Source organism: Vanessa tameamea, chromosome 12, assembly GCF_037043105.1.
Source record: "Vanessa tameamea isolate UH-Manoa-2023 chromosome 12, ilVanTame1 primary haplotype, whole genome shotgun sequence".
NCBI classification, from domain to species: Eukaryota; Metazoa; Arthropoda; class Insecta; order Lepidoptera; family Nymphalidae; genus Vanessa; species Vanessa tameamea.
In genome coordinates, this window is record NC_087320.1 from 4,567,619 (window position 1) to 4,577,778 (window position 10,160).

A 10,160-nucleotide genomic window follows, 5' to 3' on the forward strand; every position below is an offset into this window, starting at 1 on the left:
TAGCTACATTTTTAGATTACCTATATTTAAATTAAAAAATAATAAACTGGTTAGACTATATGCTCGATGCCTTCCATTTGTCTTAAATGATTCACTTTGAAAGGAGCTGAATGATCTTTATTAAAGGCAAATACTACTTATCTTATCATTACGCTATACAGGAAGCGAACATCGCACATTTACGAAGGAAGCACAGGCCATAGATACAATCGTCGCTTTTTAGCGAGCGAAACAGGTGGCGCAGGCTATCAGTTTATCGATATTTTCATCAAATATTACCCTAGAAGACGACATAATAATATTGCTGTTCTGAATCTAAACATGCATGTAAATATATGGGAAAAAGTCCACGGAGGCCTAAGTAAACTATCAAAAAACATTACGGGGTGCAAATAACAACGATCATGGCGTATGTAATGAAATCTTGCATCGGGATTAGTCGTCCTGTGGTGCGGCGCGCGCCGCGGCCGGCGAGGGCGACAGTAATCGATGGCGGGCCGGGACGCGCGCCCCGACGCCAGACCGACAGACGCCCGGAGACGCCGAGCCTGGCCACACGTCCCTCGCTCGCGCGCCCTCGCCATCCTTCAATGTTTACTTGTCGGCACGCCGCGAACAGCTGACCGACCGGTAAGTCACGTGCTTTATCTCATCGCGACGCATCGCCATCTCAACCCTCGGTGTTTTAGGCTTCCTGTGATCATTTTGTTTGTGCAATGCTGACTGCACTGCAGGCCCGGTGTAATTTGAGTCGCTCGGGCCGTAAATTACAAATATAATGCGCCCTTGCTTTTCTTATTCTATTCTATTGAATCCCTCGGGAGTCTGACGCACACGGAGACTTAAAATTGTTTAGTCTTCTTTACGAATGGCGAGGCTTTTGTAATGTATTCTTTATGTGACACAATGGCTACGGACAAAAGGTTGTGCGGGCTATTGTGATCCCACCTTGCTCGAAGAGCTGTAAAAATAATGTCCACTTCGCTACCGGTCGTATGTTTGCGAATATAATTTTTGCAAGCCAATCCTGTCTTTTCGCAAGTTTAGCGATCCGTGATTGGTTTTTGTGTTAACAAAAGATACATTGTTCTGCGAGTTTTATTTTCCAATATGATTTCCCTGAAGCTATGTATTGTACATATAAGTATTACCTATCTCATTCTCCTTAAAGTACATACATTCGGATAGCGGTCAGTTTGTACTATCAGTGTAACCCTTTCGTATTGAAAATCCAGGCTTGTAATAAATCGGATTCTTTATTTTATAGATGGCGATCCCCGAGGCGTTATCGAGTGGGAGCTGCGGTCGGCGAGCACTTAAGATATTGCGTAGGCTGCAACAGAATTGTTAGACATAAGACATATTTCACATAATTAAGCGACCAATTAAACTATTATCACTCGCATTATCTAAACGAACTTTTTATATATCATATGAACTTAAATTCTAATTCTTACCAAATATTACAGATGGCTGGGAAGCAGAGAAGAGAAGATAATGCGTCGCCTTCTGTACGTATACTGAATGTATCCTGAGTGTCTCATTCTTTCCGGTATACCTTCAGTATACGTAACAGAAGATGACACGGTTCGTCGCGCGAAGACAGAAGACTCATCAGGTGATAGAAGACAGTTTTTCAAACGGCAGGGCGAAGACATTGGAAGACTTGTGTTTTTCTTATTGCTATTGTATTATTGTGCTAGTATTATTATGATTAATTACTAATTTGTAATTATGTAAAACTCTGTGTAAAAAATAATATTCCTGTATATATGTACCTTTATAATATTACGATGTAATTAATTTGTAACATAACTATTGTCTGAATTCAATAATTTTATTTGTAATTATACTCTGAGATTTACTCATGAATGTCTATTGTATGTTGTATTGGTCTTTATAAATAAACAAAAATGTTCAGTATTTTTGTCGTTTCATTATTCTGATACATTTTTAAATAATCAACTATGAGGAAAGATTTATATTAGATTTAACATATAAAAATTTTTACCGTTTTATTTATTGAAACAAATCTCGTAACATAACACTTCATAACGGGATACGAATGACAGCTATAAATATTTATTTATTATAGATAATAAATTTCAAATTCATTATAATTTTTTTCTATAATAAAATAAATAAAAAACTTGATTGATGAAATTTTTAAATTTTCTTTTGCTGATATTAAAATTTTAATGCAAATTAATTACACTCTGCCAAATCGAATGATACTTAACATTAAGTAACATAAAGTTTAAGTTATCTTTAAAATAGTGCAATATAATATATATTTATATAAGTTAACAATAGAGAATTAGAAGCAAGAAATATATCTTTAAAATAAAAATGTTAGGTACATGTATAAAAAACACATCAGTCATGAGTATCTCATAATTAAAACATATCAACGAAATATTAAAGCTACCTATTTACAATAAACGCTAAATAATACTAAATTTGGTAAAATTCATCAAATATTAGGTATATTATATATAGATATAGGCACATTACGTATATAACAATGTATTTTTTATCAATGACAAGTTCGCTTATTATCCTTAAACCTAGAAATCGAACAATCTTAGATTTATTTTAGTATTTGTAGACGAAAATCAAATATAAAACATAGTTAATATATTTAATACAAAATTTAATACATAAAAATGTATTATAAATATATTAAAAAAATGGTTCAATGGCAAAATCTTAGTAATTTCTCTCTTAACGTGGCTTGATATCATATTACATTAATAAGAATATAATATCTATAGATCGTAGAGCATTCGTTACGCCGGCGCCGACAGCACTTCCTGAACTCAACCGATAACTTTTTACGATTACGATTGCCTCTCAGTCGTGTAAAACGGGATTTTCAGTTGGTTAAGTATATGTTAACTTAATATCTACTTACAGTTTATTAAGTATATAAAACTAAAATGCTTAATGTTAAATTCTATATAAGTATATTTAAAAGCAAAATAAAGCTTAATTATACGAAATAGACATATGATTGTATCGGTAGAACATAATATACTCTTATTTATTTTATATATTAAGTACAGCTACAGCAACGATTATATTGACATTAAAGATACCTATTTATTGCTTCAATGCATTTATTGCTTTTAAATAAACCTAAAATACCATTTTTATTTAGAAAAAAATACCCTAAAATATTATACAGTGTATAAATATTTTAGTAAAGAAAACTAAAATACTGAAACCATTTTAGAGAATATTTTTTTGAAATTTTGTAGTAGCGCCATCTGTGTGATATAAGCATAACTACGTTGTACTTTGAAGGATACTAAGTAAGCGGACAGTTTCTTATTACTAGGTTTTATGCTTTTGCTCAAAAATATACTATAGAATTCGTTTTTAAATAATAATTAAAATAATATATATTATATAAGTTAAACCCAATTTTTCAAATTATTTTTGATAATATTCTTTTGATTGGCATCAGTATTAATTTCTAATCAAATGTAGAGTTAAACGGTAGGTATTAGCTAATGTTAGATATAAGTAGGTAGGTGCTTATGATTAGCAAATGGTAAAATATTTAAATGTTTTTTCAAAATCTTGATTAAATACCTATAAATAACACATAAAATTGACCTTAACATGATATAACTATTAGGAAACAAAGATAAGATAGATAGATACAATTTCATTTTTGTTTCCTATTAGCTTGAAAATAATTGTTTAATATCTAAGAAATATTATATTCCAATAAAAAAAAATAATGTATTGATTGAAAGTGTACCTAATTTTTTTAGTAATTAAAAGTTACTTGGACCCTATTATTATCATTCATGAAGTCTACCTACCTACTACTTACTATACCAAAGTAAGGTAAGTAGGTGCAATTTTAGCATTTTTTTTTCTTGTATTAATTGCTATGCAATTACATATTTTTACATTACATTATAATTACATACAATTATTTGTTTACTAATACTTAATCTAATTTCTTACAAAATTATGAAATTGTATTTAAAAAAAAAATTGACGAATTGTAGATATTACAAAAGTAGTAAATACTGAACTGGATTTAACGTTTAACATTTAAAAAAAGAACAATAGTTCATTGTTTTTAAAGGGAGAAAGTTCAAACCCTTTTCGTTCGAGGTGAAACCAGGAAGTAAAGAAATGTAACAAAAAAGAGAAAGTCTGAAGGTAAATAGAACATATTTTGTACAATCCGCCAATGGCTGAGCTGAAATGAAACTTTCTAATTTAGGTTAGAAATTGTCTCATCTTTGAGCCATTTCGACGGTAGCTTTTGAGGTGATATTGTCAGTGTAGTTCTAATTTTGATTTCGTTTTGCAAACAACTTCGTTTATACTAGCGACGTAATTAGTGTTAAATAATAAATGCATATACCAAAAAACAAATCGGTCTAGTGTCAGTGTAAAATTGAATAAACTGCACATTGTAATCTCGAGGTAAGCTCGTATTATTTTGAACTCATTTTCATGTGATTAATGGAATAATTAATAGATGTTTTATTTCTTCAAAACTAGCTCCTAACGACTATATAATCTTTTGACATTTATTAAAAAATAATTTAAAATTTTGACAAAATTAAGATTCATGTCACTATATCGAATATCTATTATAATACATATATTCGCATCTCATTAAATAGTAATGAGTTAAAATTCTAAATTGAGCATTTTTCTAACAAGACTTTATTGAGCTTAATGCTTTTGCTAACGGTAGTGCTGTTGGCAGGCAGCCATAGTAAGATAGAACTGAACATTCGCTTAAATCCGGACCCAGCATCTAACTAGTTGAAGAGTAAGCGAGATGAATGTATCATTGATTGTGCGTCTGCGAAAGGAGAGTATCGAGCGGGCTGTTGTCATAGCAACAGACAATGGTTTTTGGGTGCATAATATTTTAGGCTGCGCCGAGGTGAGGTGCGGGAGGGAGCAACCGAACGGCAGCCATCTTTAAAATTATATTTCCAGTTTAGTCGGACTCCTTCGGGCTCTAGGGCTACTTTTTATATATGTAAGAGGAGACAGTATATGGAAATTTGGAATAGTACAATATTTTATGTCATTAATATACAGTGATTTATAAAAAAACCAATTTGTCAGTTTTAATTAGAGTTAAATTAAATTTCTTTACTTATTCGTTTTATTATATATTTAAGTGTTATTGGGAACAAAATAAAAATAATAAGTAAAAAAAAAATATTTTGCATACATTAACATTACAGAAGTATTGAATTCATAAAATAATATAATATAATAAAATAAACAAAAATACAAATGCCACTAAGAACACAGACTCGTACCTTTATCGCGGCCAACAAATGTTTTTATTTGTTGAAGATATAGGATCTAAAAATATAGGTTTTGTCTCGTAATTTGCTTTATACACGAACCGTAGCGAGAGGCTGACTTCTGCGGTTCGGTCTCTCTCGTAAAGCCTTGGATTAATGCGGGTCCTCCTGCAGAGCTCCTCGATTAAGCGATATTGAGCGACCTTCTTCATATGTTTCAAATATGATGACTTTTTCGGCGAATATCGCCAACATTTTAGATTTTTAAAACATTAATTATGTACTTTAAACATATAACAGCGAAGTAAAGAGATTAGGTACCTACTTAAGTTCGCATACTATTACGAATCAAAATTAAATATATACTAAAAATATGAAATAATTAGATTGAGTAGCAACTTTTGAACACTTTTATCAAATTTTAATGATGTGGCGGCAAATATTAGTTCTTTAAATACAGACGCTTCGTTTTTTTTTCTTAAAATACTCTTTATCTAACATATCATTAAGCCCTTGGTACGAGTGTAATTGTTTGTTTGAAGCTTAAATGTATTACGGAGCACATTTGGGCATATCGCACAGATAGGAAAGTCGTAAAATAAAAAAAACAACTGTCGGAAAGTAACTCCGATGCAATTTACTCGATAAAGCTTAAGATACTGAAGCAAACATACCTACCGCACTGCTCAATACCGCTACAACATCCTCAATCGAAGCGATTAACTTGTAAAGTTGGTATATATTTAAATAAAAATTTAATAAAAACCAATCCGGAGTATTACTTTAATTCGAATACGTATTTCAATTTAAATTTCGTTGCTATAGACTTTTTGATGACACATTGAAATTTTGCCTTTGAAGCGGCATGTGTAAGCATAAAGGTTGTCTAGACATTCCCCCTTCGTTGCTCGGTCGTAGCCCCGGGCGAAAGGTCAGGCGAAATTGAAAACAAAATTCCGATGCGTCGACTCATATAGTATCGTGACAATTTAAATATTTTTTTCTGTTATCTGCATTATCTTCTAAGCTAAGCTTATATGGTAGCCAATGCTAGGAACCTACATATAGATAGGGTGCGTATAATTTTTACAAAGAAAATTAACAATATTTCTTCTTGCTTATAACGCAATCGCTTAAATTTATAAAACTCAAATTACAGCTTGTAATTTATAACATTGAACAGTCGTATACTACGGATATAATATATGGGTAGTTTAGTAATAATTAGTAAATATAACCTACCTACGTCAAAACTATTTTCGAAAACGTCTCAAATTAAATGTACATATTTATAAAGAAAAAGGTACATTATTGTATATCCAAAGGGTAATTTAAATTTAGAATACAGAAGTAAAAAAAAAAACCTTCAATTCAAAAGAGGTTTAAATATATTTAAAACACATATTTTATTACAATAACAAGTAACTTTTAAAAGAGTAAAATCCAATAAAATAAGGAATATACTCACATGATATTCGTACAATACTATTTTGTGAAATTCCATTTTTTATTCTTTGTTTATATCACTGGTATTGCTATTGAATGAACTTTAGAAAACGTACCTATAAACGAAACACGTAAGTGTATTAAGTATGAAATTTATTGTGTCGTCAGCTTGCACGCAAGACAATGGAAGGTACCATAAGTTACGTTTAAATACTCCAGGCTTAAACATGCACTGTAAGTATCCGGGGATAGATAAGTTCAACTAAATGTAACCATTATGTAGTGTTTAAATAATTTCAATAGCGAAAACTAAAAAATGTTGTTGACTTTTTTTTATTTTTCTTTATGCAAAGAACGTAAAAAATCTATGTAGGTGTAATTTATTCGGAATAGGGAGTGACAGTTCCGTATACGGCCCCATCTAGAAATATGTTCGAGATAATATCGTTTCGTAGGATCAGTCTGTGACACCTGATGCCGCCTATTTCGCAAATACAAAGGGGATTTCTTTTTTTAATTTTAAATCCTTATGTATAGGTATTAATAGAATTTATTTAATGCGCCTACTTTTAAAAGTTTTTATACTTTACAAGCCCAAATACCATATTTTGCATAATTTTGTATAAATTATTATAATGAAAAATATATTTACGAAAATCTCATTAAATACATAGATATAATAAATTCATTCATTAATTTACAGGCTTACATTTTTATTACAAGGTATCGTAGGATTCTTTTTTTAAATTTAAATACTAGATAGGTATATGTCGTACTCAAGCTAGTACCTACTGTAACGATGTAATCTAAAGGCGATAGTTGGTAATGAAGAAAGTTCACATCCCTTGTTACAAGGGGGATTGGGAAGAACTAAAAAGTTAGTCGTAAAATATCCGCCCGGGCCTGCGTAGGACGAGCACCTTCGATCGCAGTCAAACAACGCTCGGGAAACATTTTTATTTCATACGACCTTCTGTTGGTTATTGTGAAAGTAGGATGAAGTGTTTGGATAAATATTTAATAATGGGTATACTTATTACTGTATTGGCTTATATATAGGTATCTATGTAACTGATATTAATTACGTATCGACATACCTAATGAGTTGCTGTTAATGATCAATAGCTTACTTAAATGTCTTTTTTTAAATATAGAAAGGTTATGAGCTATAAATTGAATCTTCGTTGAAATATCTGTAATTTGATTATACTATTGAACCAGTAGACATATTAAGTTTATGTACTTAAATATTTTAGTTACATCAAAGAATACGATAACTAGCGAAATTCCTACTCTAAAGATTACAAAGGATATAAAAAATTAGATGTTATAAGGATTTTGGCAAATTTCATTAAAATTGTAGAACATATATGTAAGTAGGTATACAGAATGTACTTTACGAAAAACCTTTTAATGTCGTTATACAAAAGACAAATAATAAAAATTGTCGGAGAATTGCGCCAAGAAATAATTTTTCACGTCGTGAGAATTTGGTTACAATTCGTTACTGCTGTATAACCTTGTCTGCCTTTAACGACCCTTTACTGTCCTCGATGACCTTTATTCTGAAACTTTAGCATAGATAAGCGTAAGGCCTGCCTACTTCGAGTAACTTTTCAGATAAGTAGCGAATACCAACGTAAACATATAATAATACGTAAAATATAAATTTCGTTGTCGCATTTATCAGTATTTATGAAGGAAAACAGATTAAACCAGTAAACGACCCACTTCTGGACAAGGTGGACTTACATAGAAATTATTCTAACATGCTGCACCACACGAGTTTTTCATCCTGTTTACATAGATACATAAGTTCCGTCACGATGTTTTAATGATTGGTGAATTACAAACTGAAATTAATGAACACGGCAAAGTAGAAGTACGTGAATTAATAATTATATTATTAAAAAATATCGTACCATAGATTTGTAAAGTAAATGATACATGCGGCAGTTAGGTATATATAAATGTGCCTACCAATGCATTTCCGGTATAGTAATACTAACACCGTTTATTATGACGTTAATGTACCTAAAAGTAATATTTATTTAATAACATAATTTGTTATGTCATTTATAAATATTGTTATAATAAATTAAATTCAATATATAGTTATTTTAATAAAGAGAACGTACCTATAGCAGTAATGCTTCGGGCGTACATATGTACGATTTTATAAATTCCATTGGGAGTCATTTGCTATTCCAACACAATGATGAGTTTTCATTCAGAAATAGATAAAAAATATTTTAATAAATTGTACTTATTCAGTTTTTCTAATACCTAAAATCCACAAGATTATATTTTCAAAATATTTGTAATGTAAAACCGTCTCGTCCTTTTCAGTATTCTGTTATATTTTAACATAAGTATAAGTGTCATTCTTGAGTAGTACATTAAATGTGAAGGGTAGGTTGCCTGCTAATTACACAACTTCACAGTTTCTGTTTTCAAGTTATTTGGTAATTACTAATTACTTTACGAGAGAACAAGCTACTGCTCCGTTGGCTGAACCCTAAACCGTCGGCCAAATGGCCTATAATTATGTTAATCCCGGAATAAAGTTATGCAACCGCACTTGTAGGGGTCCGATCCAACCCTACTTATGAAACGACATTTTGCACACTCTCCCTCATGTGCAATATGGCTACGCATTATTCTCTCCTTACAAGTGGATATGTACATATTTATATCCGATAACATCTTAAATTTATTAAGATTTTTTATAAATATTTTGCAAAGAAATTACAATTACATCATAAACATTATTAATTAGCCTTAAGGTTGAATTAAAGAATGTTTTAATTACGAAACCAAACATCGTATTAAAACTGTAATCATTTTATTAATATCGATTGTTAATTAATTTGATTTTAGTGTTTATATATTGATAAGTTTATAATATTATATTTTAACATGAGTATAGTATAGGTATGGCATTCCGAACCCTTTGGAGTGTTGCTTGTACGGAAGCTTTATTCTGTAACTGTTTCACGTAATGTATCTAATATGTAGATATACGTAAGGTCTGGAGACTTTCATACAAAATATAGCGAGGGAGCGCGACCCGAATATGAAAAAGTAGGGTTGGAAAATACAATATTCTTGATGTTTGAAAATATATATTTCAGATGTTCCTCAAACTTTAATCCAAAGCTAGACTTTCGATAACGTAATTGTGTCTATTGTACTTCATTTTAGATGAAAATTTAGTTATAATAAAAATGTGATGTGCCTAAAAATTTCTTTGTTAGTATATAGTACTTTGCGTACAATAAAATAAATGTTACCAATCGTGCCTTACTATAAATATATATATAAAGAGATTAGTAAAAAAACAGAATACGTAGTTATATTTAGCAACATTTTTTTTGTAATTATACAGAAAAATAAATAAAGGTGCTTGTTGTT

At 30.6% G+C, this 10,160-nt stretch overlaps 1 long non-coding RNA gene across 1 annotated transcript; it reads left to right on the forward strand.

Moving 5' to 3' along the window:
- The first annotated feature begins 529 nt into the window (after positions 1-529).
- On the forward strand, positions 530-1,776 carry LOC135193545 (uncharacterized). Its single transcript, XR_010309292.1, has 3 exons — positions 530-630; positions 1,268-1,346; positions 1,470-1,776. It is a non-coding gene; the product is annotated as an uncharacterized LOC135193545 (long non-coding RNA).
- Positions 1,777-10,160: the final 8,384 nt, after the last annotated feature.